Source organism: Hemitrygon akajei, chromosome 6 (assembly GCF_048418815.1).
Source record: "Hemitrygon akajei chromosome 6, sHemAka1.3, whole genome shotgun sequence".
Classification (NCBI taxonomy): Eukaryota; Metazoa; Chordata; class Chondrichthyes; order Myliobatiformes; family Dasyatidae; genus Hemitrygon; species Hemitrygon akajei.
Window position 1 is genome coordinate 44,149,873 of NC_133129.1, and position 28,000 is coordinate 44,177,872.

General features: G+C 39.9%; 1 protein-coding gene across 7 annotated transcripts in view; it reads right to left on the reverse strand.

The window, feature by feature from the left end:
- Window positions 1-27,571, reverse strand: part of sv2ca (synaptic vesicle glycoprotein 2Ca) — a 183,573-nt gene extending 156,002 nt beyond the window's left edge. For 2 of the 7 annotated variants that reach the window (XM_073048266.1, XM_073048264.1), the window contains exon 1: window positions 25,785-26,161. The gene's annotated coding sequence lies outside the window, so the exon portion shown is untranslated. Of the gene's footprint in view, window positions 1-25,784; window positions 26,162-26,750; window positions 26,937-26,960; window positions 27,193-27,500 lie in introns of those variants that run through there. The other 5 variants (XM_073048263.1, XM_073048260.1, XM_073048261.1 and 2 more) reach the window with 5 other exon arrangements.
- Window positions 27,572-28,000: the final 429 nt, after the last annotated feature.

A 28,000-nucleotide genomic window follows, 5' to 3' on the forward strand; every position in this document is an offset into this window, starting at 1 on the left:
GTAACCCTTGCACGATCCTCACTGATTTGATTTGATGCAAATGACACATTTCACTGTATGTTTCAATGTACATGTGACAAGTAAACTAATCTTTAATATTTTCTTTAACCTTTAAACTATCTATAACTTTCAAGCGATAGAAATTGGAAAGTAAAGAGCTCCAGATACTGCAATCCAAAATCCTGGAAGCACCATTAGACAGAGAGTGAGAATGAATTACCTTTTATCAGAGGCAACACGAGTAAATCTGCAGATGCTGGAAATAAATAAAAACACAAAATGCTGGCAGAACTCAGCAGGCCAGACAGCATCTATGGGAGGAGGTATTGATGACGTTTCGGGCTGAAACCCTAAGGTTTCTGCCAGCATTTTGTGTTTTTATTACCTTTTATCAGAACTGTTTACAAGTGCATCACTCTGGTGATTATTGAAGTATTCATAAGAACATAAGAAATAAGAGCAGGAGTAGGCCATCTGGCCAGTCGAGCCTGCTCCACCATTCAATAAGATCATGGACTGATCTCCACCTACCTGCCTATTCCCCATAACCCTTAATTCTCCAACTGTGCAAAAATCTATCCAACCTTGTCTTAAATATATTTACTAACCTAGCCTCCACTGCTTCATTGGGCAGAGAATTCCACAGGTTCACCACCCTCTGGAAAAAGTAGGTCCTCCTCATCTCCCTCCTAAATCTACTCCCCTGAATCTTGATACAATGTCCCCTAGTTCTAGACTCACCTACCAGTGGAAACAACTTTCCTGCCTCTATCTTCTCTATCCCTTTCATAATTTTATATGTTTCTATAAGACCTCCTCTCATTCTTCATATTGTCCCTTTTGGCAAACCCACATTGCTATTCAAATTACTTACATCCTTTACATTGGGTAAGATTTGAAATAGATTAATTGGTGCTTGTTAAGGGAGAAACTCCCCCAGCCTCCATGAAAGCAAAAGGACACTGGTATGATCTAGACTACGTATGCAACCTCATCAATCACAGGGGGATCACCTTAAAAATTGTGAGGGTGGTATCTATAAAAGGTGAGAGTACAGGAAATGTAACTGGTTTTATGTTGCTTGACCAATGGATGTTTAATTCACAGCAGTTGTTGGACAAGATTGTTTCATGTGGCCCTTGAATGTTCATTGGTCAGTAATCTTGCTATGAAATGATAGAGATGTTGTGAACATCTGGCAACGTGAATGAAGCTTGAATTCCACCATACAATGTGTGTTAATTTCAGGCCAACTACAGAGGAACTACACTGAGTGAGAAAGAAACACAGAGGAAGAGGATTGTTACTTCAATGTTTAAGTCTTCCAGAGATTAAACATTATTCAATTGCTGCCACAAAGCACTGATAGATACAAAAGTTAGCCTGGCCACTCCTTGGGTTTTTCACATTCACCTAAATTATCCTATGTGCTTCAACATCACCTATAAATTAGAGATACAAAAGACTGCAGATGCTGGAACCGGGAGCAACAAATAGTTTGCTGGATGAACTCAACAGGTTGAGCAGCATCTGTGGGAGGAAAGGAATTGTTAATGTTTCTGATCAAAACCCTGGACCTGACATTGAGGATTCCTTTCTTCTTGACCCATTGGGTTCCTTTAGTTCCTTAGTTTGCTGGACCATTCATAAGTTCAAAGTTCAAGCTCAGAGTAAACTTACTATCAAAGTACATATATGTCACCATATGTAGCTCTGAGATTCCTTATCTTGAGGGCAATCACAATAAATGCGAGAAGCACAACAGAATGAATGAAAGACCACACTCAAGAAGGCAGACAACAACCAATGTGCAAAATAAAACAACAAAGAGTGCAAATACAAAAAAAGACAAAAATAACAATAAATATCAAGAACATGAGATGATGATTCATAGAAACATAGAAACATAGAAAACCTACAGCACAACACAGGCCTTTCAGCCCACAAAGTTGTGTCGAACATGTCCCTACCTTAGAAATTTCTAGGCATACCTATAGCCCTCTATTTTTCTAAGCTCCATGTACCTACCCAAAAGTCTCTTAAAAGACCCTATCTTATCTGCCTCCACCACCGTTGCTGGTAGCCCATTCCATGCACTCACCACTCTCTGAGTAAAAAACTTACCCCTGACATCTCCTCTGTACCTACTCCCCAGCACCTTAAACCTGTGTCCTCTTGTGGCAACCATTTCAGCCCTGGGAAAAAGCCTCTGACTATCCACACGATCAATGTTCTCATCATCTTATATACCTCTATCAGGTCACCTCTCATCCTCTGTCACTCCAAGGAGAAAAGGCCAAGTTCACTCAACCTATTCTCATAAGGCATGCTCCCCAATCCAGGCAACATCCTTGTAAATCTTCTCCTGCACCCTTTCTATGGCTTCCACATCCTTCCTGTAGTGAGGCAACCAGAACTGAGCACAGTACTCAAAGTGGGGTCTGACCAGGGTCCTATATAGCTGCAACATTACCTCTTGGCTCCTAAATTCAATTCCACGATTGATGAAGGCCAATACACCATATGCCTTCTTAACCACAGAGTCAACCTGCGCAGCTGCTTTGAGCGTCCTATGGACTCGGACCCCAAGATCCCTCTGATCCTCCACACAGCCAACAGTCTTACCATTAATGCTATATTCTGCTATCATAGTTGACCTACCAAAATGAACCACTTCACACTTATCTGGGTTGAACTCCATCTGCCACTTCTCAGCCCAGTTTTGCAGCCTATCAATGTCCCACTGTAACTTCTGACAGCCCTCCACACTATCCACAACACCCCCAGCCTATGTGTCATCAGCAAACTTACTAACCCATCCCTCCACTTCCTTATCCAGGTCATTTATAAAAATCACGAGGAGTAAGGGTCCCAGAACAGATCCCTGAGGCACTCCACTGGTGACCGACCTCCATGCAGAACATGACCCGTTTACAACCATTCTTTGTCTTCTGTGGGCAAGCCAGTTCTGGATCCACAAAGCAAGGTCTCCTTCGATCCCATGCCTCCTTGCTTTCTCAATAAGCCTTGCATGGGGTACCTAATCAAATGCCTTGCTGAAATCCATATACACTACATCTACTGCTCTTCCTTCAACAATGTGTTGAAAGGGGGACCAGTTCTCTGGGAGCAGATCAGTGATGGGGCAAGTGAAGTTGAGTGAAGTTATGCCCCTGGTTCAAGAGCCTGATGGTTGAGGGGTAATAACTGTTCCTGAACCTGCTGGTGTGGGTCTTGAAGCTCCTGTACCTTCTTCCTGATGGCTGCATTGAGAAGAGAGCGCAACTTGGATGGCGGGGTGCTTGAAGATGGATGATGCTTTCCTGCAACAGCATGTAGTTGAGCTCAGTGGTGGGGAGGGCTTTACCCTGATGGACTGGGCCATATCCATTACTTTTGGTAAGCTTTTTCGTACAAAGGCATTGATATTTCCTTACCAGCTGTGATGCAGCCAGTCAATTTACTCTCCACCACAGACCAATAGAAGGACTCCTAAGGAAGTAGAGGTGTTGCCATGCTTATATACTGAGCCCAGGACAGATCCTTTGAAAAAACCAAGGAATTTAAAATTGCCGAATCTCTCCACCTCTGATTTCCTCTTCCTGAAAACAATATCATCACTTTCGTCTTGCTGACATAGAGTGAGAGGCTGTTGTTGTGGCACCACTCGGCCAGATTTTCGATCCCTCTCCTATATGCTGATTTGCACCACATTTGATTCGGCTAATGACAGTGGTATCATTGACAAACTTGAATCTGCCATCGGAGTTGTGCTTAGCCTCATAGTCATTAGTATAAAGCGAGCAGAGCAGGGAGCCAAGCACAGTGTTTTGATGCACCTGTGCTGTGGGAGATTGTGGAGTAGACGTTGTTACCAATCCATATTGATTGGGGTTTGCAAGTGAGGAAATCAAGGATCCAGTTGCACAAGGAGGCAGGACTTGAAGCTTATTGATTAGTTTTGAAGAGGTAGTAGTATTAAATGCCAAGCTGTAGTCAGTGAAGAGCATCCTAATGAATGCACCTTCACTGTCCAAGTGTTCCAGGGTTGAGTGAAGAGCCAATGAAATAACATCTGTTTTTGACCTGTGTGATGATAGGCAAATTGGAGCAGATTCTAGCCACTCCTCAGGCAGGAGTTGATGTGTTACATCACCAACTCTCAAAGCACTTCATCACAGCGGAGTTAATGGAGTTAATGGCTTTTGAGATTTGCTCTCCTTGAGGATCGGAATCAGAATCAGGTTTATTATCACCGGCATGTGTCGTGAAATTTGTTAACTTAGCTACAGCAGTTCAATGCAATACATAAAATAGAGGAAAATAAATAAATAAATAAATAAATGGATAGATAGATAAATAAATTACAGGATATGTATATTGGAGATTAAAAATCATGCAAAAACAGAAATAATATATATTGAAAAAGTGAGGTAGTGTTCAGTGGTTCAATGTCCATTTAGGAATTGGATAATGACTATGTCTGTGTTGTCCTGCCAGATACTGCTTACTTTCTCCCTCTTTTCCATGGGGTAAATTATAAGAACGTTTTTTGCTGGAAGTAGTGGATGAACTGACTAAGATAGCAAATTCTGCTGATGTTGCTTCAAAGAGCCCAGTTTCCCTTAATGATTTGTTTATGTGCTACAACTGTGGCTGTCCTGGGCATCATTATCATCTATTCCAAATTGCCCCTGAAGAGACTACCTTGCCAAATAATTTCCAAGGGCAGCTAAGAACTATGTATAGCTATGGATCTGGAGTCACATACTGGTCAGACCAGGTAAACCTGGCAGATGGCCTTCTCTGTAAGACTCTGGCGAACTAGAGTGGTTGACAATATGATGGTTTCATGTTTATCATTACTTTGACTGGCTTTTTACCCCAGTTTTGTTTAGGTACTTACATTCAAAGATCACCATGTAATTTGAATGTAAGTCTCTTGATCAAAATGTCAGACTTCTGGATATTATTTCAAATACTCAGTCACTTTGCCACAATGTGATACAACATGGGTAAGGAGGAGTATCTTCGTTGAATGGCAATAGCTATGGTAAATCTGCTCAGACTCAAGGTGAGAATGCCCAAGTCCAATAACTTAGTTCCAGGGCAAGCAAAAAAATAAAAGTGCACTTGCTGTATTTCTATCTTCATGAGCCCTCTCCAGATTCAAAGGAAATTTGAAAAGCTGGATCTGGAGCCCATGCTCTGCATGGTTCCACTTAAAATGCAGCAGCGAATAACAAAGGCAGGATAAAATCAATAAAGCAGAAACAGTTGTAGAAAAAGCAAAGTAATTAACCAAATTGTAGATCAGCACAATGCTTTAGGAGCTCAGTAAATCAAGAAGCAATCCTTTCTTTAGAAGACCAATACTATGGGAGAGACGAGGCCAGAAAATTCTCTGAATTCTTCATAGAACAATCTAAACATATTTGCATTAAATTACAGATGTAATGAGGCTGAATTACCATTAAGTAAAGTTAAGTAAAATGATTATCAAAGTACATATTTTTATTGTAGCTTCCTAATGTAAGTAAACATTTCTCGACTCTGCCAATGTGAAATGGCAAACCGTTTGCATGCGCTTCAGCAAGGAGACTTCTAAGTAGACAGACTCCTCTCCTGAGCAGTCAAATTCGAAGAAAATCAAGTGGAATATTTGATTGCACAGTCATCTGCTTTTTTATTGAAACATAACTTTAGAGATTGGGCATATTGTTCTAGTTTTAGGGCTTTGGCAAAACCAGCAATACATGATACACCAGGATTTAGGAACACAAGTCAAACCAGATGTGTCGCTGACATAGTGCTAAAATTCAAAAAAGATAAGGCATCTATCGTGTCTGGTCCCAGTTGGATGTCTGGAGCCAGGGGCCACAGTCTAATCATAAGAGGTTAGCCATTCAGAGCAGAGGTATCTTCCCCAGAGATAAGTTGATCTTTGAAATTCTCTCCCACAAGGGTTATGGAGGCTCAGTGGCTGAGATTCATAATTTTTTAGGCATTAAAGGTATCAAGGGATTCGAGTTAGTGAAAAAAGTAGCACTTTAAGTAAAGGATTATATTAAGATCTTACTAAATGTCAGAACAGCTATGAGGGCTTAATTCAGCTCCTCCTGCTGCTATTTCCTCCCTTCTGTTTCTCTTAATATTGAAATCAAGGCCTGATTGAAAATCTTAAATAAATATCCATATTCCAATAGGTTGTTTCTTCAACTGCATTACACATATTCTCAACAATATAACATTGCTCACACACAAAATGCTGGGGGAACTCAGGAGGCCAGGCAGTATCTATGGGAAAAAGTACAGTCAATGTTTTGGCCTGAAACTCTTTGGCAGGACTGAAGAAAAAAATGCGCTGAAGGGTAGATTTGAAAGGTGGGGGGAGAGGAGAGAGAGACTCAAGGTGGTAGGTGAGACCTGGAGGGGGAAGGATGAAGTAAAGAGCTGGGAAGTTGATTGGTGAAAGAGACAGAAGGCCATGGAAGAAGGAAAATGTGGGGAGGAGCGCCAGAAGGAGGCAATGGGTGGGCAAGCAAAGGTGAGAGAGAGAAAAGGGGATGGGAAATGGTGAAGGAGATGGGGAGGGGGCATTACCAGAAGCTTGAGAAATCAATGTTCATGCCATCAGGTTGGAAGCTACCCAAATGGAATATAAGATGTTGTTCCTCCAACCCAAGTGTGGCCTCATCCCGACAGTGGAAGAAGCCATGGATGGACATATCGGAATGGGAATGGGAAATGGAATTAAAATGGATGGCCACTGGGAGATCCACTTTTTCTGGCGGACTTTTTAGGTGCTCGGCAAAGCGGTCTCCCAATCTACGTCAGGTCATACAATAGATTCTAATTTGATTTTAAAAAAATGAAGTGTGTTTTGTTTGGAGTTACAGGTATTTTTGATAAGATTTCTGAGAAACTTGGACTACATGTTCCTGAGTATCATCTTAAGAATAACAAATATAATTTCTGCAATATAATCACAGAACTCTGAATTTATTCAGCATAATTATTAAATATCCTACAAAAATCACAGAACTTTCTCACTGAGATACCCAGAATCACAGAAGCCAATATTTAGTCATTTTGATATAATCCACTTAGTATCAAGAAATGGCTGAGGACATTGGATCCAGCAATGGTTATGGAATTGAACATCTCAGCTGTGATACTGATGCCTGTTCTCTAGTCAAACTGTTCCAGTACAATTAACATTTAAGCATCAATGTGGAAAATCCAATCCAGCTAATTAATGCCTACCCAGTCTACTCTTGATTATGAAAGGGAAGGAAGCTACACTTAACTGACCAATAATCTATCCATCAATACAAAATTTGAGTTTTATTGACTTCATCACAGAGTTGGTCCAAATTAAAAACTAAAGATTAAAGATATTAGAGATGATCTTTATTTGTCATTTGTACATTGATATATAAAGTGAAATGCATTGTTTGTATCAATGACGAACACAGTCCAAGGATGTGCTGGGGCAGAGTGTCACCCTGCTTCCAGCGCCAACATTGCAAAATCCAAATTTATTAATCCTAAAATGACTAATGTGGGAATGTGGGAGAAAACCAGAGGACCTAGTGGAAACCCACATGGTCACAGGGAGAATGGTTAGAGACAGTGGTGGGAGTTGAACCTCAATTACTGATGCTGTTTGCCAGCCGGTGATGTAGTGGCATCAGCACCGGACCTTGAGGCAAGTTGCCCTGGGTTTGAATCTGGCCAGCTCCTTGCATACTTTCTATCCATGCTGGGTTGAGGATTGAGCTAGCAACTTGGCCTTGTAAAAAACAGATAAATGCTAAAGGAATGGCCAGGTTGCAACCTGATGTGCCACAAGGTGCAAGGTGCACAACAACAACTGATGCTATAAAACGTTACGGTGTCACTACACTTCTGGGCCACTACCAAACTGTGGAATACCTGGGTCACTGTTTCTGTGCAAAGTTGTTGCTATTTTACCTCAGATTTGCATTGAAGACCAAATGGAGCCTAAGAGCTGAATTCTAGAGCTGAGGTGAGAATACCTATATTTTGCATCAGGGTAGCATTGAAGGAGTGTGGCATCAAGCTACTCTGCTAAACTGGTCACTGAACTTCACTTCAGTGTTTGGGATTATATGCCACTGAAAAGATGTTTGTTTGTGGTTGTCAGAGTTAAGTCATCCCAGCCCACAGAACATAACCATAAAGGTTCCTAAGTATGTTGTTCTGGGCCCAACCATCTCCAGCTGGGTTATCAATGACCTTCCTTCCCTTATAAGGCCAGGAGTAGAGATGTTTGTTGATGATCACAGAACATTCAATCCCATTTCTATCTCCTCAGCAAATGAACCAGTGCATGTCTGCATGCTACAAGTCCCACGTCACCTGCTGGTGAATGGCAAGTACCAATTGCTCCATTGAAATAGCAGGTGATGTCTATCTTCAACAAGGGAGAATATAACCATCCACTAATGGAAATTAAATTGAAATGCAGATGCTGGAAATCCAAACTGAAACCAGAAAATGTTGGGATTGCTCAGCAGGTCGGTGAAAAGTGAAAAGGGCTGTCAGAACTGGAAAGGGAAAATGACCCTCGTTAAGGTGCAGGGACAATGGGCAAGGAGACATCTCTGACATGCTAAACTGAGATGGCCATGAGGGTGTAGATGTTATCAGGGTTATCTGGTCAACTATTTATGAATGGGAACCGTAGAGTGTGAGCACATGGACTGAAGAACATAGACAGAGAAATGTAGGAGTTGTGAAATGCAATGCAGAAGAGGAAGACATTCCCCAAGTGTCAGGCTAGGCATGTCTTCATTTTAAAAGAGAGAAAAATAAAGAAAAAGAAACAAAAATAAGCTGAAATAACAAGCTGTTTTTCTCCCTTAGTTTTTTAAATTCTCTCTTTTATAGACAACTGCTTGCAGTTTATAATGCTTTTTCTCATCCATTGCTCTGAAATATAATACAGAACATCTTCTGCATTCATTTCATCAGACAGCTATCTGCCTGTACCTTTAGTGTCTTTATATCTCCTGAAAGTTTATATATATTCTCTGCACAGCTCTCCAACATTTGTGTCATCTGCAAATTTAGAAATGGCATCCTGTACACTAAAGGCCAAATCTTTAGTATACATTTAATGGCCATTTTATTAGGCTCCTCCTTTACCTAATAAAGCGATCACTGAGTATATGTTCATGGTCTTCTGTTGCTGTAGCCTGTCCACTTCAACGTTTGATGTGTTGTGTGTTCTGAGATGCTCTTCTGCACACCACTGTCGTAATGCATGGTTATTTGGGTTACTGTTGCGTTCCTGTCACCCTGAGTCAGTCTGAGCATTTTCCTCTGACCGTTCTCTCCAGCAAGGCACTTTTGCCCACAGAACTGCCACTCACTGGATGTTTTTCACACCATTTTCTGTCATCTCTACGGTCTGTGTGTGTGAAAATCCCAGGAGATCAGCAGTTTCTGAGATAGATACTCAAAACACCCACATGAATGCTACCTTACTATTTCTGCTTTCTTTTTGCACTAGTTTTTTTAATTAAATATATTTGTAGTAATTTTTATTATTTTTATGCATTACTGTTTCAAAATGGATTCAGAATCCTTGGCGAACTCCCCTGTATATTTCCCTCCAGTGAGTAAAATAAACATTCACCTTAGTCGCTGTTTCTCATATTGCAGAAAATGGAGATCTAAAAAAATGCGCTTGCTACAGTTCCTAACATTTATCAATTCATGATTATAATCAGTTATTTTATGTTTAACTAAATACATTTTTATCTCAATATTGAATATTTGCACACCAGGAAGAAGCCTAGTATGTCCATTAACTTCTCCTGCATATTATAGATAAGGCATGCCATCATACACTCTTCATTCTTTTAATTAGTCATATGCACATAACGGAAAATAAGCTTCCATTACACCTCTTATTCATTTTGGCCAAAAGCAATCTCCTTGTTGCTGTGACTTTTGCTTGATTTGGGAACGGATTTTAAAATCATAAATTGTTAAACCACCGATGAAGCCAAAGGCCTACACCTACCTGCAGAAAATACGATCTTGTCAGACACATTTTTCAAGCTCTTTGTACATGGCTCTATGATTTATTGCTCTCCCAACAATCTAACTAATTGTCTTTTGAAAGCAACAACTGCGTTTGTTTCCACCAGTATTTCAGGCAACAATTTCCAGACCATAACCGACTAGAAAATGTTTGTCACCATGTTATTTTAAACCTATTTCATCTCATTCTCACTCCTGCCACTGGAATTAGTTCCTCTCTATCCACTTTGTTTGGACACTCTGCGATTTTCAATACCTCTGTGAATGACCTCTCAACCTTCTCAACATTAAGAAGAAAAATGCCAGTTCCTCTGCAACTGTATTGCCTCATCTTCTAATCCATTTTCTTAAATTGAGCTCTTGAGCCCCATCCTTTTCTCAGTACACAGATGTGAAATTAAACAGAGTATATGTGTAAACAGATATATTGAGATATTTACAGTTTTATAGCCATCAATTGGTTCAATTTTGCAGATACTTTCCTTATCCTAATAAACTTTGAGTTCCTTTATCTTTTTATCTTTATTTTTATATCAACTGTTCAAAATCTAATTCTGAACCATGAAAGATAATGAATACAATAATGATGAAAACCGCTGTAAAGCTAAAGCATCCTAATAGAGCTGAATAATTTTCTGCAATAAAAACTTCTGCATAAATTGTAAAGAGAATAGATTCAGACTAAAATTGAGCAAGAATTTCACAGTCGCATGGGAAACTATTGTTGAGCATCAGCAGTGGCAGAAAAACTCAATTAAATACCCGCGGATTCACTGTTGACATCCATTTTTTTCAGATTTCCATTGATGACCTCAAGTCAGAAAGTCAATGGAATTTGGAGCAAGTCTGATCTGTAAGAACGCTGGGGTCTGATAAGACAGTTAAGGACAAACAGAATTTGATGGATAAAATCTATTAATGACAAAAATATGCAAATATATTACCAAGTAAACAAAATGTAATGATGTGCACTGGAATTAAAATGTTACTGATTTACAGAGCTGAAAACTCAAGTTTGGCAACTACGCTTCATTAAGCGTTGTAAAATTGGCCATCCAGTCTACTTACTCCTATATAATTCAATCCCTTTGAAGTTAGTTTCTACTCCCAGGCTGTATCATTTCTTAATACCCTACTGCCACCTTGCACACATGTATACCCCGTCTAAATTCCCTGCCACCCACCATCCAACTCTTCAACTCACAGACACACTCTTCTCCTGCACTGGTCCCTTTACATCTTATTAACATGACTGCTTATTTTATTAGAATAGTATCAATAAAATATACTGTCTTATGTAAAGTGCACCCCGTACTTTACGTCAACATCTCAATCTTCAGGCCATCCCACTCAGAGACTTGTGCTAACATTATTTTGTAACTCTATGTGCTGGATTGTAATTATATATGCTGTGCTTTACGCCTTGCCCCATAAGAACAATGTTTCGTTTAGCTGTATACATGTGTATGTTTGAAAGACAATCAACTCGAACTTCAATTTGAACTTGAAAATATGTTTCAATATGGCAAATGTAGCAACATCTGGAATTTTGGGAATATCAGAAGTAGAAGAATTCATATCTTACTAACTTGATTAAGTTTTTTTGACAAGGTGACGAGTGTCATTGATGGAGGCAGAGCTGTGATTGTTGTCTACATGGATCATAGTAAGGTGTTTAACAAGGTTCCTCATAGCAGACTCATCCAGAAGATTAAGATGTATGGAATCCATGGTGAATTGGCCATTTGGCTTCAGAACTGGCTTGCTCATAGAAATCAGAGGGTCTTGGATGAAGGGACTTACTCTAGCTGAAGGTCCGTTATTAGTGGTGTTCCACAGGGATCTGTGCTGGGACCTCTGCTGTTTGTCATGTATATAAATAACCTGGATGAAAATGTAGATGGATGGATTTGTAAGTTTGCAGATGATACGAAGATTGGTGGTGTGGTGGATAACATGGAAGACTGGTAATAATTCAGTAGGATATAGATCATTTGCAGATATAGGCAGAGAAAAGGCAGATGGAGTTTAACCCAGATAAATGTGAAGTGTTGCACCTTGGTAGGTCAAATATAAAGAGACAGTACACTGCTAATGGCCAGGCTCTTAACAGTGTTGATGAGCAGAGGGATTTTGGGGTCCAAGTTAATAGCTCCATGAAAGTGGCTTCACAGCCATTTAGGGTGGTTAAGAAGGCATATGGCATGCTTGACTTTATTTGTCAAAGCATTGAGCTCAAAAGTCAGGAAGTTATGTTGCAGCTTTATAAAACTCTAATTTAGGCCACATCTGGGGTATTGCATTTATTTCTGGTCACCCAATTATAGGAAGGATGTCAAAACTTTAGAGAGGGTGCAGAAGAGGTTTACCAGGATGAGTGTCCTGATGAAGGGTCTCAGCCCGAAACATCAACAGTCTTTTCCATAGATGCTACCTGGCTTGCTGAGTTCCTGCAGCATTTTGTGCGTGTTGCTCAGATTTCCAGCACCTGCAGATTCTCTCTTGTTTATCTGGATGCCGCCTGGATTAGAGAGCATGTGCTATAATGAGCAGTAGGACGAGCTTGAGTTATTTTCTCTGGACCGACGGAGGCAGAGAGAAGATTTGATTGAGGTTTATAAGTTTATGAGAGGCACAGACAGAGTAGACAGACAGTATCTTTTCCCCAAAGTTGAAACGTCTAATGCCAGAGAGCATTCAGTTAAGGTGAGAGGGGATAATTTCCAAGGAGAAGTGAAGAGCAAGTTTTTTGCACTGAGAGTGGTGGGTGCTTGGAATGCACTGGCTAGGGTGGTGGTAGAGGCAGATACACTAGGGATTTTTAAGAAACGTTTGATTGGCTCATGAATGTGAGGAAAATGGAATAATATGGATATGGCAGAGGAGATTAGTTTAGTTGACCAATGATTCCCAATTTAATTGCTTTGGTATTATTGTGGACCAAAGGGCCTGTTCCTGTGCCTTACTGTTCTATTTTAATCCAAGTTATATTCTTTCATGGACATGAGGACCACAAAACTTTTTTTGAAGCTACCTTTGGCCTGTTTGGTCTGTGCTGCTCACAGAAAGCTATGTCTCCTGCATTCAGGAAGATCTGATCCATATGAGATCTCACCAGAACCCCATTTAATGGATAAATGTAATGAAAATAAATGAATGTGGACCTAAAAAACATTGCAGGTGAACTAATTGCTACATTGATTCCTTGAGCTTTGGACTGGGCAGTAGAATCAGAGATGTATAGAACATATTAAATGGTGTAGAAAAGACAAATTTAGGTATAATAGTGAAGTTGTTTGAGTGATACTTAAATATTGCATTGGAGATGAATGTCCTCAGGTGAATGCTTGTCTTTATTTAAACTTAGGATCCTTTGTTTTACGTGACCAATTAGATAAGCTCTTCACCTGTGTTGAATACAGTCCCGAATAATTCTCTTGTAACAAAGAACCGTTTACAATTCTGGTCACCTTGAAAATGTCATTAAACTGGAAAGGGTACAAAAAAAGATTTATGAGTTTGTTCCTGGGACTGATGGGTTTGAGGTATAAGCAGAAACTGGAAAGACAAGGATTTTTTTTTCCCTGGAGGCGAGGAGACTGAGGGGTGACCTTAGAGAGATTTAGAAAATCATAAGGGTACAGATGAAGTCACTATCTTTTCCCCAGTATAGGAGAGTCCAAAGCTACAGGGCATGGCAGTCAGAGCTGTCTGGTACAAGGTGTTCCAAAGATTTACAATCTCATAACTACCATATCAGATAGATAGGGTAGTTAAGAAAGCTTATGGAATGTTAGCTTTCATAAGTCGAGGGATAGAGTTTAAGAGACGCGATGTAATGATGCAGCTGTATAAAACTCTGGTTAGGCCACACTTGGAGTACTGTGTGCAGTTCCGGTTGCCTTACCATAGGAAGGATGTAGAAGCATTGGAAAGGGTACAGAGGAGATTTACCAGGATGCTGCCTGATTTAGAGAGTATGGATTATGATCAGATATTAAGGGAGCTAGGGCTTTACTCTTTGGAGAGAAGGATGAGAGGAGACATGATAGAGGTGTACAAGATATTAAGAGGAATAGGCAGAGTGGACAGTCAGCACCTCTTCCCCAGGGCATCACTGCTCAGTACAAGAGGACATGGCTTTAAGGTGAGGGGAGGGAAGTTTAAGGGGGATATTAGAGGAAGGTTTTTCACTCAAAGAGTGGTTGGTGCGTGGAATGCACTGCCTGAGTCAGTGGTGGAGGTAGATACACTAGTGAAATTTAGGAGACTACTAGAAAGGTATTTGGAGGAATTTAAGGTATGGGGTTATATGAGAGGCAGGGTTTGAGGGTCAGCACAACATTGTGGGCCAAAGGGCCTGTAATGTGCTGTACTATTCTATGTTCTATGTTCTATGTTCTATTTTAATGCTAAGTAGCTGACCAGTAAGGATGAAACTATATCCTTTGGTTCTAAATTCCCCAATTAGGTACAAACAGCCTCTAGGCATCTCCTTATCAATCCCATTCAAAAGACTATGCTTCAATAAGATCGCTTCTCATTTAGGATTGTGCAGTCATATACCATGAATATGGTCCCTTCGTCCCTCCTCATCCATGTTGACTTTGTTGTCTAACTGAACTAATCTCATTTGTCTGCAACTAGACTACAGCCTAAAATGAATGTGGGGCAATCTTACTCAATCTCTCCTCATAAATATCCTTTCCAGATCATTTCAGGCAACTGAAGACCAAACTGTGCATCAAACTGAAGGTGTGATCTCAGTAAAAGCCCTCTCTAATTAATTCAAAACTTCCTTGCTCCTAGATTACAGCCCCTTTGAAATCTAGGCAAATAAGCTTGCAAACCAACTTACTGTATTTTTTGGATATTTTCTTGTTTATATTGGCATCATACACTTCAAAGTCTATACTGAAGTTTTCATCCTATTGCCTGGCAGTGAACTTGGTGATAAGACTAATTTGTCTGTTTTGGAATCCACTGATGATTTAATCTTTGGTCCAGACTAGTTTTGCATCTGCAATGCAAACTGAAGAAACTATCTCTATGAATTTTACAAGTAATTGTAGCTTGGCACTTGTGAGCTGTGCTATTAAATGTATGCTTAATGTTCTTGGACAAGATTCCCCTCTAAGTATTCTAATAATATGATTACCATCATGAAGTAAACAGGTTTTTTTGTACAGTAGGGTGCAAATAATCTGATTTCAGCGCATTCATATGTGCCTAATGATCTCTGACAACTTTTATCATGGTCAAAATATTTATCAGATCATGAGCGATTATTTCTGATTCATTAGATTACATACATTCAGTTGATACTTTATTAGGAACACCTGTACACCTGTACACATTAATGCAAATATCTAATCAGCCAATCAAGTAGTAGCAACTCAGTGCATAAGAGCATGCAGAGATGGTCAAGAGATTCAGGTTTTGTTCAGACCAACAGCAGAATAGAGAAGAAGTGACTTTGAGACTGGCATGATTGGTGGAACGTGACGGGATGTTTTTGGTATCTCAGAAGCTGCTGATTATATAGGATTTTCTCTAGAGATTTACAAGGAATGATGTGAGAAAGAAAAAATATGCAGAGAGCAGCAGTTCTGTGGGTGAAAACGTCTTGTTAATGAGAGGTCAGAGGAGAACGGGCAGATAGTTAAAGCTGACAGGAGGTCGACAGTAACTCAGATAGCCATGCATTACAAAAGAGGTGTGCAGAAAAGCATCTCTGAATGCACAACATGTTGAACCTTGAAGTGGATGGGCTACAGAACGTGAGCATACTCTCAGTGGTCACTTTATTAGGCACAGGAGGCATTGAGCATATATTTAGAATTGTGCTGCAAATGTTTTAAAAATGGCATGTCCTTTTGCTATTGGTTGTCCGCTTAATGAAGCTTTGTAACCAGTGAAATTAATGGCTCAAATTTCAGTGGAAAAGTGAAAAAGATGCCATGAACTGTTCTCCTGCCTTCACAATAGCAGCCTAGATACCAATGAATATCCCACCATGTTAGTAGCCTAAGAACAGGTTAGAGTCATTGACAGGTGTTGTCTTAGCCAAGGATTTTTAGACATTACGACAAATTTTGTAATCACTCAAAGATGATATTGCACTTTGCACTATTGGTCAATAACTGGCATAAATAGAACTTCTAGTCCTTAGTATTTTCATTATACATATAATACTATGCCATCTTCAACAATAAACATAGCTTTAAGGTGAGAATGGGAAAGTTTTCACAAGGCATTTTTTTTTTTGCACAGCCAATGATGACTGCTGGGAATCCACAGCCAGGGTATGTGGTGAACGCAGATACAATGGCAATGTTTAAGAGCCATTTGGACAGCAACATGAACAAGCAGGAAATGGAGGAATATAGATCATGGTTGGGCAAGATGGGATTAATTTGGATCAGCATAGACATGATGAGCCAAAGGATTTGTTCCTGGTCATAAACACAAGAGATTCTGCAGAAGCTGGAAATCCAGAGCAACACATATGGAATGCTGGAAGAACTCAGCAGGTCAGGTAGCATCTATTGAGAGGAATAAACAGTCAATATTTTGGGCTGAGACCCTACATCGGGACAAAAAAGGAAGGGTGAAGAAGCCAGATAAGAGGGGGAGGAGGGAAGGAGCACAAGCTCGCAAGGGATAGTTGAAACCAGGTCCGGGGGCCTGGGCTACTCTGCTTTATGTTCCATGTTCTGTAGTGTTCACAGTGTATCTGCTGTGTATTTCAGTTTTGGTATTGACACTGCCTTGGATACATTATGTTTTATATTTTCAACATACCTTTTTGACTAATATGAACATGGAAAAGCCTGGTAGAGTGGATAGAGAGATAATGTTATCACTAGTAGGAGAGTCTATGATCTGAGGCACCAACCTCAGAATGAAGCGGCTTCCCTCTAAAATTGAGCTGAAGATTTTTTATCTACCAAAGGGTGTTGAATCTGTGGAATTTGTCGCCATAAAGGGCTGTGGAAGTCAAGTTATTTGGTGTGTTTAAGACAGAGATCAATGGCTTCTTGATTGGCAAAAGGAGTAAGAATTACTAGAAGAGGGCAGGGGTTGGGAAAAAAATCAACCATGATTAAATGATGGAGCAGACACTGGACTAATGGCCTAATTCTGCTCCTTTTTTTATGATTGTATGGTCATGGAGGATCCTCAACCAGGTTCCCCAGATGTCTAAATAAACACCATCCATCATTCTTCCATAAATCCAGGAAGACTGCAAACAACAGAGAAGCCTGGGTCTGGAGCCTGTATTGCTGGCAAGCTGCTTGTTTGGGAAGGGACAGGCAATAGGATGGAAATGTGATGCCTTCTCAACTAGGCTGACACAGAGATTCAGTCCTGATGCACCCCGTAAGTTCAACTCTTTATTCATTTCTATAGATGCTGCCCGACCTGCTGAGTTCCTCCAGCGTTCTGTGTGTGTTACTTGGAAAGGAGTGAGCTGCATTCTTAGCGTCATGGTCACAGGTACAATGCCAATGGGACAAAAGAGACAGAACAAATCATATATTTATATTTTTCTAACCCCGTTTAAAGATTTCCCAATGTAGAGATTGGTATTCAGAAATCGCAACACTACGACATTCAGGCGCAGCGCCCGATTCACCTGATGGGTCTGGGGACAGAACGGCGGAACCCGTGCATCTATTCTTGTCTAACGTGCACCCAAAATGCACAGTTCGAGATAGCGCATGATGCAAATGTCACACTTTGGAGATGTTTCCTGTGGCCAGTTATTTCATACTAGGCTCCTTTCGACCTTGCTTCTCAGACAACTGGAGTTAATGTGTATTTGTCCAGTTAGTTGGTTTTGCACAGCGAGTGCATGCGCAATAATTGGGAAGGTCGGCAGGTCGGAAGCTCAAAGTCCTCATCCAGATCCTCGAGTATGCCAGAGCGGAACAGCGGAGAGTCACGGTTAAAACAACTCACACGTTTATTCCTCACTGCTGAAGATTTCTTGCAGTTATCACTGCTACTTCATTGCAATTATTTTATTGATTTTTGTGAATTTGCTGTGCCAGATTAACACCAACCTCCCCCCCCCCCACAAAAAAAAATACTACGAAGAAGCTGCATTTTCATTTTAATTTGTAAGGAATTCTGTGAAGCAAGTTAGTCTCACACCCCGCGGTCCATGTTTAGCGGGAAAGATAATGGAGTGAAAAGTCTATAGGAGCTAAATATTTAGAAAATAAGGAAATGTTGGTTTTATTTCACAGTCAGCAGAACGGAATTTATATTATACCAAGTCCTTAAATGAATACTCAGCAGCGTTTCCCTGAGAGATCGCTCTCATCCGACGCACTGCGCAGTGTACCTGTGCAGTAAGGATTTAAATGGGGTCGCGTGTTTAACATCCTGATAAAATGACATTTTGGGAACACTGGTCACCTGGAAATATCTTCTCTGCTGCCATAATTTGTCCGGTGTGTCTGATGCTGGGACTGGACTTCCAGAAAAGATTATATATTTTTTTAAAACGGAAGCCATTTTGATATATTTTCTTATGAAAAATTGCAACGTAGAAAATAGAAGCAAGAATGGGTCAGAATAAACTTGATCTGTTCTGGACAGTTTACATGTTTAGAAGTGTGGCGAAGATAACTCTCATTGTAAACTGTTTAGCACAGGGAGCAAACAGGAACTTCCATATGCAGCAATCGACGAGATTTCACTTGCAGGGTAATGATTGATAAGAAACCAAGCAGAAATATTTGATGTCACTGACCCAGTCAGAAAGTGACAAGATTGTACTTGCCCACTGCCAACCATTTTACCATAGATATCCATTTTACCAACCTTTATTCTCACCCGAATTTAAGTGGTTCCTAAATCAATATTCATGAATAGTTAATGAACAATGAATAGAAAAGTTAAATGAATAATGAAGAAAGAGATAGAAATGTATATGAACAAGACAATCATTTAGACTATTCTTCCTTTGCAGAGTAAACGTTAGTATTGGCTGGATGAACTAAATGATCAGTTATTTTTTTATTGAGTAAAGAATGCTGTCTGTTACTTGATTTATTTCATATGTAACTTATGAAGTTACAAGATAATGAGAAAAAATTAAATTTAATTTGGAATATTCCTGAGAACAAAACAATAACAAAGCATGCTGCTGTTTTCATAGAATCAAAGTGGGTTAATGTTAAATGCAGAAGCAAAGATGTCTTACTGCTGCTGTAGTGGGCTTTGGTAGGATTCCCATCTAAAGTCCTGAGTGCATTTTTGGTCACCTTATGTGAGTTAGGATGTTCTTTCCATGATGAGAATGCAACAAAGGTTTACTAGACTAATTCCTAAAGTGGCAGTACTAATGGTTGAGCAGTGATTAGGTCAATTAAGCCTATATTCATTGACATTTAGAAGAATGAGAAGGGATATCATAGAAGTGATTTTTTTAAGGATGGAATGTAAGGAGGATGTTTTCAATGACTTTGGAGTTCAGGGGTCACAGCCTTACAATACAAGGCATGCTACTTGGAACAGAGAAGTTTCTTAACCCCAGGGTAGTGAACCTATAGAATTCTCTACAACAGAAGGAAGAAAGCTGAGCCAATAAATATAATTAAGAAGGTAAATTCAGTTTAGAATGTTAGAAGTACTTTGGGAGAATATAGGGACAAGTTACTGAAGTAGGTTAACAGCCACATTTATGCTGAAACTTCTACAGATGTACAGTTGAAAGTATCCTGATTGGTTGCATCATTGTCTGGTAGCAATTTGAATGCACAGAATGTAAGAAGCTGTAGAGAGTAGTGGACTCTGCCCACATCACGGGCACATTCCTCCCCACCATTGGTTGTACCTACAGGAAGAGCTGCCTCAAGAAGGCATCATCGAACATCAAAGATCCCCACCATCCAGCCCTTGCCATCTCGCAGCTACCATCAGACAGGCGTCTGAAGTCTCACACCATCACATTCAAGAACAGTTGCTTCCCTTCACCCATTCAGTTGTTAAATGAACCGGCAAAATACTAATCACTACAGTTCAGCCACACTATGACCGCTTTTATCTCTTGGCACAAAAATTGACATTAGTTTTTTTTGTTCTAATTATTTTCTTTTTTCATAAAAATTGTATATAGTTTATGTATAAATTATATTTTTTATATCATGAATGCTGCTTTTATGATGCTATATGCCAGTGGTGCTGCTGCAAATAAGTTTTTCACCTGTGCATACATACTGTACACGTTCCTGTGGATGAGACAATAAACTTGACTTTGACTTTGAATGTTGGACGAGGCCCAATGGGCTAAATGGCCTACTCCTGTCCCTATTTTCTATGTTTATACAGTATATTTTTAAATAGATTCATTTTACCAGGGACACTGGTATATTAGAGACTAAACATTTTTAAATGGATTTGTCACTCTTTATATCTGCTTTCTTTCCAGATCACTACATGGCCAGACGTCTCCCACAGTATTCTCTCATCCAGGAGCATATTCTTTGCTCCTCCCATTTCTCATCTCATGCTTCACTTCAGCAACATCAGCTTTATAAGAAATGAGAAATAGAAGCAGCAGTTAACTATCCAACATTCCATGCCAACTTCGCTGATCATCAACTGATCCTCTACCTCCAGCACTATAACACCCTTTGTTTCCTGTAATACTCAGAAGAACATCAACCTCTGTTTCAAATAAGTCCAGAGCCTGATCCTCCATAGTGTTAGAGAATTCCAAAGGTTCAATACCCCTTTAGGGAAGAAATTTCCCCTTATCTCCTCATTCACAAGCTGTGCCTACGGTCTGAGACTCATTAGTTAGAAAGAAATGCTGCTGCTTGTAAACAATCACTTTAAGAATTTTTAATGTTTTTAATATATGGGAACAATCTGATCTGTTCCCACACAACAGTAACCATTCGTCGAAATTAACTGAAGATGACAAAGGTCAGCATGCAACAAAGAACATGTTTGAGGGAAATGTTTTGATCAGGAGACAAATGAAATCTGAATTTACCAGAAGTGAAAAGGAACAGACACTGGAGGCAAGAGATCCAAGACAGGAATAGCTGGATCACAAAGTGCTGAAGCCAGTTTTGAATCTGGAAGGCTGTAATGAGCCAAATTGGAAGATGAGACATTGTTTCAATCTGGCAGTCCAGGGCTTGAATTCAAATCTGAGGTGTCAAGTTGGGAAACCAAAAACATTATATCTAATGATTTAATAATATGAATAACATAGTTTAATAGATAATGAACTGTTGTAGAAGAAACACCAATTTCCAGTGAATGATGCCTAAAAGACCTATCTAGTCAATTCTATGGTTATCTTTAGTCAAGGCATAAGGCAGAGAGTGCTGGAATCCCTAGCCTTCAGGCAGCATCAGTGGAAAGAAAAAACTGGAATAACATTTTAGATCAATAACCTTCCATAACCAGGCATGAAAGGTTATTGACCCAAAATATGAAATCCGTTTCTGACTCCACAGGTGCTGCATATTTCTAGCATCTTTTACTTTTATTCTTTTATTTCACATTTCCAACATCAACAGTTTATCTACAGTTTGTTTTTAGCCAATAGATGTTAGTGACAGGAAATCCTAAGAATGAAGATTTTCAAAGCAATATTGAACTTTTTTTTTATAAAAGCTGTTTCTACTGTGAATTTTTCCTATTTCCCAAATCTAAATTTTGCCTTTCAATATCTATTACAAGTTCCCAGCCGAGAATTTGAATTGAGCAAGGTAAAGATTTTGGCTGCACTTCCTCCCTATGAGATTTTAGGAATATATTGAGCCACAAATAATCTCTGTCTCTTCCCTAACGATAGAAAATACAACTTTTTATTTCTTTCTGTAGTACACCTTTCCCTTATGACACAGCTCAACTCATTTAAATATCTGCAGTCATGTAAAGACAACACAGTACACTTTCCAATACTGTTGTGATCATGCTGGTTTGATGGGACAGGGATATATACACTCAGTGGCCACTTTATTAGGTACACATATACACCTACTCATTAAAGCAAATATCTAATCAGCCAATATGTGGCAGCAACTGAATGCATAAAAGCATGCACACATGGTCAAGACACTGAGTTGTTCAGACCAAACATCAGAATGGGAAAGAAATGTGATCTAAGTGACTTTGACTATGGAATGATTGTTTGTACCAGGCAATTGACAATGGAATGATTGTCGGTTTGAGCAACTGCTGATTTCTTGGGATTTCTATGCACAATAATCCCTAGAATTTACGGAGAATGGTGTGTAAACAAAAAACATCCTGTGAGTGGCAGTTCTCCTTGATAATGAGAGAGGTCAAAGGAGAATGACCAGACTGGTTCATGCTGACAGGAAGGTGACAGTAACTCAAATAACCACGCATTACAACAGGCCTGTGCAGAAGAGCAGCTCAGACCACACAGCAGATCAAACCTTGAAGTGTCTGGGCTGGAGCAGCAGAAGACCATGAGCATACACTCAGTGGCCACTTTATTATGTACAGAAGATACCTAATAAAATGGCCACTGAATATATTTTCAATCAGCTCATTCAACAAACCAACAATTTTCATTTGGCATGACCAGTGAAATATCAGTTTAGGGCTAAGTCGACATAAGAGAAGAGAATCGTTGAACAACTTATCATTCATTCTATCTACTTCCCTGTGAATTAAATACACCGCTGGCTGATGATTAGGCATGGGCAACCCAGAGACCAAACCACACAGGAAGAAGGGGAAATATGAACCATTAATACTACGCACATCTATGTTCCATGCCTACATGGAAGGTGCTTGTCATCTGCTGATTAAGAGAGTTGTGCTGCAGAGCCTGCCTGCACTCAGCTCTGACTCACACTCTGCAACATACTTTGAAGACCTGACTCCATTTGGCAAAGCGGAACAGAACCTGCAACTGTACCAGAGTAGCATTGTGCAGATGACAGTGCCTTGCAGAAAATAAAGTCCCCCATTGAAACAAAACAGACTAAACTAATGATATTAATTTGATGTTATATGTGCCTAGGCTCAAATGACAGAACGTGATACCTGGTGATTTTCTAGGCACATACCAGCTGGCACAGCAGTGGTTAAACATGGAGCACGGTCTGCTCATCATTGTTCATTCAGGAAAGATCCTCTGCCAGAGATGAATGAAGGCTAAAAACAATGACAAATGTACCTTTTCACTCCATGTTTAAAAAATGATCCTGTTGTTTTCTTAACTGTTTACATTTTTCACTCCACAAACTCTGCTCACTAATGGGGCAGGAATCCGAGGATTCTGAAAACTCAGTAAATTTCTCCCAAAGGTTTGGTCATCTACGCACAATCTCTATGGCAATTTTTCCCTATATTGCTTCCACAGCTTGAAGATTTTTATTCATGTTGCAATACTGTTCTAAGAGTATCAATGTCCTCGTGTATGTCATTGGCTATGTCTCCTATGTGATCCAAGATAAAAAGAATTGCTTACAGGCTATATGACCATAAAACCTTTTACAATTAAATAGATATTTCACTGATCCGATATCCATGAGGGCATTATGGCGCAGCAAGATTCTGAAATTAAAGCCCTCCCATTCTTGCTCAATGCCATTGAGGCCAAGTACAGTGAGACCTGGATCATTGCAGTTTTGGCTAACAGTAATTGACTAACTAATGGCACAAAGGGTGAAATTACTTTTAAATTCTTTCCTACATTTTGGAAGAAAGATATAAACTGCATTGTTACCCTTTTCAAGGTGGAAATTTGTGAAAAACAGTGTGATAGAAGAAATCCTCAGGGTAGAAGCTAACCGTCAGTGGATTGCTTCTGATTTCCATTTAGATATTCAAATATTGTAAAGTACAGTAAATATCTTCAAGCTGTCCTTATCTTAGTACATTTTGAAGGGGGAATAAAATAGATATGGCCCTATTCTTAATTTGGCTTCACGATTCCTCTGTGTCATCACCATACAAACTACTACATGGTTGCTCACTGAAGACAAAAGGCTAATCCCATTATAGGCATTCAGTAAATGCCATGCTTGCCTTTGATGCAAATGCGGCCTTTTTAAATCATTTTACCTCTCTGCATCGATACAAATCTAAGAGTATTAAGAATTGTGTATTGTCATAGATATATTAGAGTTCATTATAAATTCAGTGTTATGAATCCTATAGTTAGTCTACATTTACCACACTACTTGCCTTCCTGAAAGAGAAAATAACCTTGCAACTACCCACCATTTGCATGATTGGCATCAGGAATTTGGCAGTGTCGTAATACCCGAAATATATTTGACCGACGTCTATTCACAAAGACCTGATGTACTGTAGTTCCTAATCCAGAAATTGTTGGATATTAACAGTTTAAAAAGGAGACAAAACAGAATGAATGTCAGCAACATCACTGGAAGACATTTTTTCAAAATGGCGTTTTGGAATCTGTGATAATAAAATGAAATTCTTTGATCATAACATAACATATATACGCAGAACTGGCCCCACATACAACGATAAACAAACACAACCATGGAAAGTCATAGAAAAATAACATTCTAATCAGATATTCAAAAAACTAGTTGTCTTTTGATTAATAAAAGACACGTCCTTGGGTCACTGTCTTACAAGAAGATTAGAAGGATGATTTGCATTCTAAATTCATCAAAAGACAGAGTGAAACTCTAATTATATGCTTTATTTTCACTTATTTTACGAACAGTTTAGCATCTGTCACAGCTAAAGAATGAGCAAAAAGAAGGCGCAATGTAAATGGTGTTAAAAGCACTGCGGTGAACCTATTGTAATTATGAAGAGAGATAATTAAGCTGACACTCTTTACTCGAACAAAACTTTCACAATTATAAGCTTATTCTGGTATGTGCTCAAATCTGCAGTACTTTCCGAATAGTGGGTCCATCCGGCGAATATTTACGAGGAATATCTTGATATGGCACAGTTTTAAGAAGATCTCGTGGAATAAATTGAATGATTCTCTGATCAAGAAAATGCGGGCAAACTAAATAAAGGGTAATTGAAGAGTTTGTGACAAAACTATTGTGTTTTCAGGCGATGAATGGCTATCAAAAGATTAGTGGACACGGAGTTAACCATATTATTCTGCCATTCTGCGATGATGTATTTAAACATTTCATTGAGGTCCTAGGGAAAATAAAAACCTGCAAATACGGCTTTAGTTTATCGGGTTAGAAATGAAAATGTGAGGAGGAGAGGGGAGGAAAGGGAAGCGGTGGTAATACAGGGCACACTTAGAGAGCATAACAAGCAGATGAACACCACAGAAAAATTCACTTGAAAAGATCTATGTTTAAATTAAGGAACCTTGAGATTTCAAAGGCCCATAATGATAAAAAAAATAAACTGGGTTGTATTGTTTCGAGAGGGAAAATGAAACCACATCTTTTCATTTCTAAAACAGACAATTTTACAAGAAAACAAGGATTAGTAAGGATCAACTTATTTTTTTTAAAAAACTTCCCTCCGAGTAAGATTCCGGTACTTTTTTTCAACACTGTCAGCCGTAAGAACCCAACAACCTTTATCCCCGCAACAACGTTTAAGGACAATCATTTTTCCACACTAAGCTCCCACCCCCACCCCGAAACAGGCAAACTCGTCCGGAAGGGTCAGCGAACTAGCGAGTGGCGTCAAGGCAATTGGGAACACTTGGGGAAAACGCGTAGCGGTCTACTTACTTCTGCAAACCGGGTTCACGCTGTCAAATAAGAGCGATTTCAAAAGACAATTTCACCTTCGTTGATAGTACTGGCTTAACGAGTGGTCAAAAGATAAAGTCTACTTTTCTAGAGCGACATGAAGTTACATTATCAATCATAAAGTCATCCAAAACGCAGGCAGACTTTCGTCATTAGGTTATTTTTGTTGTCCCGATATTCAGCATCTGCCTGCTCGGTGCTGAAATGACAGCTCCAAGATGACTCAGTCTCTCTGCGGCAGTAACTATCCCTTTTAACACGACTAACCCGAATCTCGATTCAGAAGGACGTGTCTTGAGTACCTAAAACACTGAGAGCGCTGTCCGCTGTTAATTTCACACTGCAATAAGCCTCTTCCGCAGCTCAAAGCTAATTTACCAGCGAGGTGCTTTAAAACAACTGCTGATCACTTGCAATTACGACGTTAATCTGATGTACGTTCGGATCAGAGTTCTCCCGAATAACCACGGTACATTTACCACTTTGTTTATGCCCTTTAACCTTGTCCAAAGTGAATTAACTTCATCGAGAAAGAAAGTTCACAGTTGGCTACTATTTCAATAGGGAGATTCGTGCCTATTATATTGCAATGTGAGACATGGATCAATGTAACAAGACTATGTGCAACCCTGGGTACCTTCTGCAAAAGTCCTGGCTTGTCAAATATGTACAAGATCTTCAACAGATAAGGTTTTATATTTTTAAAAGGGAGGGAATAATCTTCGACCGATTTAAACCCCGTAGTTAAAACAGAGGGAACCTCAAATGGTCACAACAGCTCTCAGGAACATTGAGAGTCGCCAGTTTTATACCTGCACCCTGCCACTGAACCCCCGTAGTTCCAACCAGGCGTGTTCAAAGTTCAATTGAAAGTACCCCCAACCTAACGTGGTAAAAGTAATAAAGCAAAGCAATGCGCCGAAACAAACTTGGAAAAAAAACTACCTGAAGGTGTTGCTGTTAACCGAAGCGTTTGAGAGACGGCAGACCGGGCACACTCACCAGTAGAAAGAGCCCGCTGAATAAAGTTAAAATTTGACTCGACATTTAATAACCCAAACTCAACATTCGGCTAAAGCGCAGTTACCAGGTAACTCCGGCGGATGAACTGACGGTGTCATCAGAGCGTGGCAAAGAAAGAGCAGGCTCACTTACGCGGGGGAAGCCCAGGGGACACCTTAAGACACAGCAGGCAGCTGGCGTAATTCAGAATCTGGCTGCTTGGCTGCTTTCCTTTTCCTTGTTTATTTTATCCTTGGTGCCCCACACTAAAATGGCTGCAAGTGAGGTTGCTTCTATCAGCGGGGTGTTTTTTTTTTACGTTGCCGCCCTGCCACTGCAGTGCTGGATAAGAGAGAGAGAGAGGGGAGAGAGAGAGAGGGGGGGGGAGAGAGAGAGAGAGAGAGAGCGAGAGAGAGAAAGAGAGGCAGAGAGGGAGAGAGAGAGGGCGAGAGAGAGAAAGAGAGGCAGAGAGAGAGAGCGAGAGGGCGATCAATAATTATAGCCCAGGGAATGAAGTGGGCAATCCCGGCTAATGGAAGAATCCAGCCTCCGGCAAACCGTATGAGTGTAAAGGGGTGGAAAACAGAACACGTAAAAGCAGTAATCTGCATTCAACCACTACCCGTCTCCGCAAAACATCTTAAGACAACTATAAATATTGCATGCTCACACAGCACTGCACTATGCACTCACAGTCCAAGACATATGCCAATACCGGAGGCTGACTCATCGACCCCAGTTTAAGAAAGTGCGACTTTTGATGATACCGTACCGCCTAACGTTATAATACGTTGTGATAGTGATGGGATTACATACTGCTGTTGCATTGGAACTGGCATTTCCATTCTTGAAGACAGACAGCAGTATAATAGGCAATCATCTTTATTTCTCGCAATCAATTTTAGGGCCATTTATCAAAATAAAGAAAATTTTATTTAAATGCTTGGCTGGGTGCAACGTTTTCATGTTTAACTGCGTGTTTCTTCCAGTATATTTTAATTTTTCTCTTTGTCAAATAAAAGATGCATTGCATCCTAAGCAATTGCAAGAAAAGGCTTGCAACCAACCCAAGGTGATTTTCGAGATCTAATCCCATCCCCACTGTTCATATCCCCTGAAACCCCAAGCTTCCTGCGCAACGCGGATTGAACAGTAATGGGGAAATGGTAGCCAGGAATGTAAAATTGATGGTC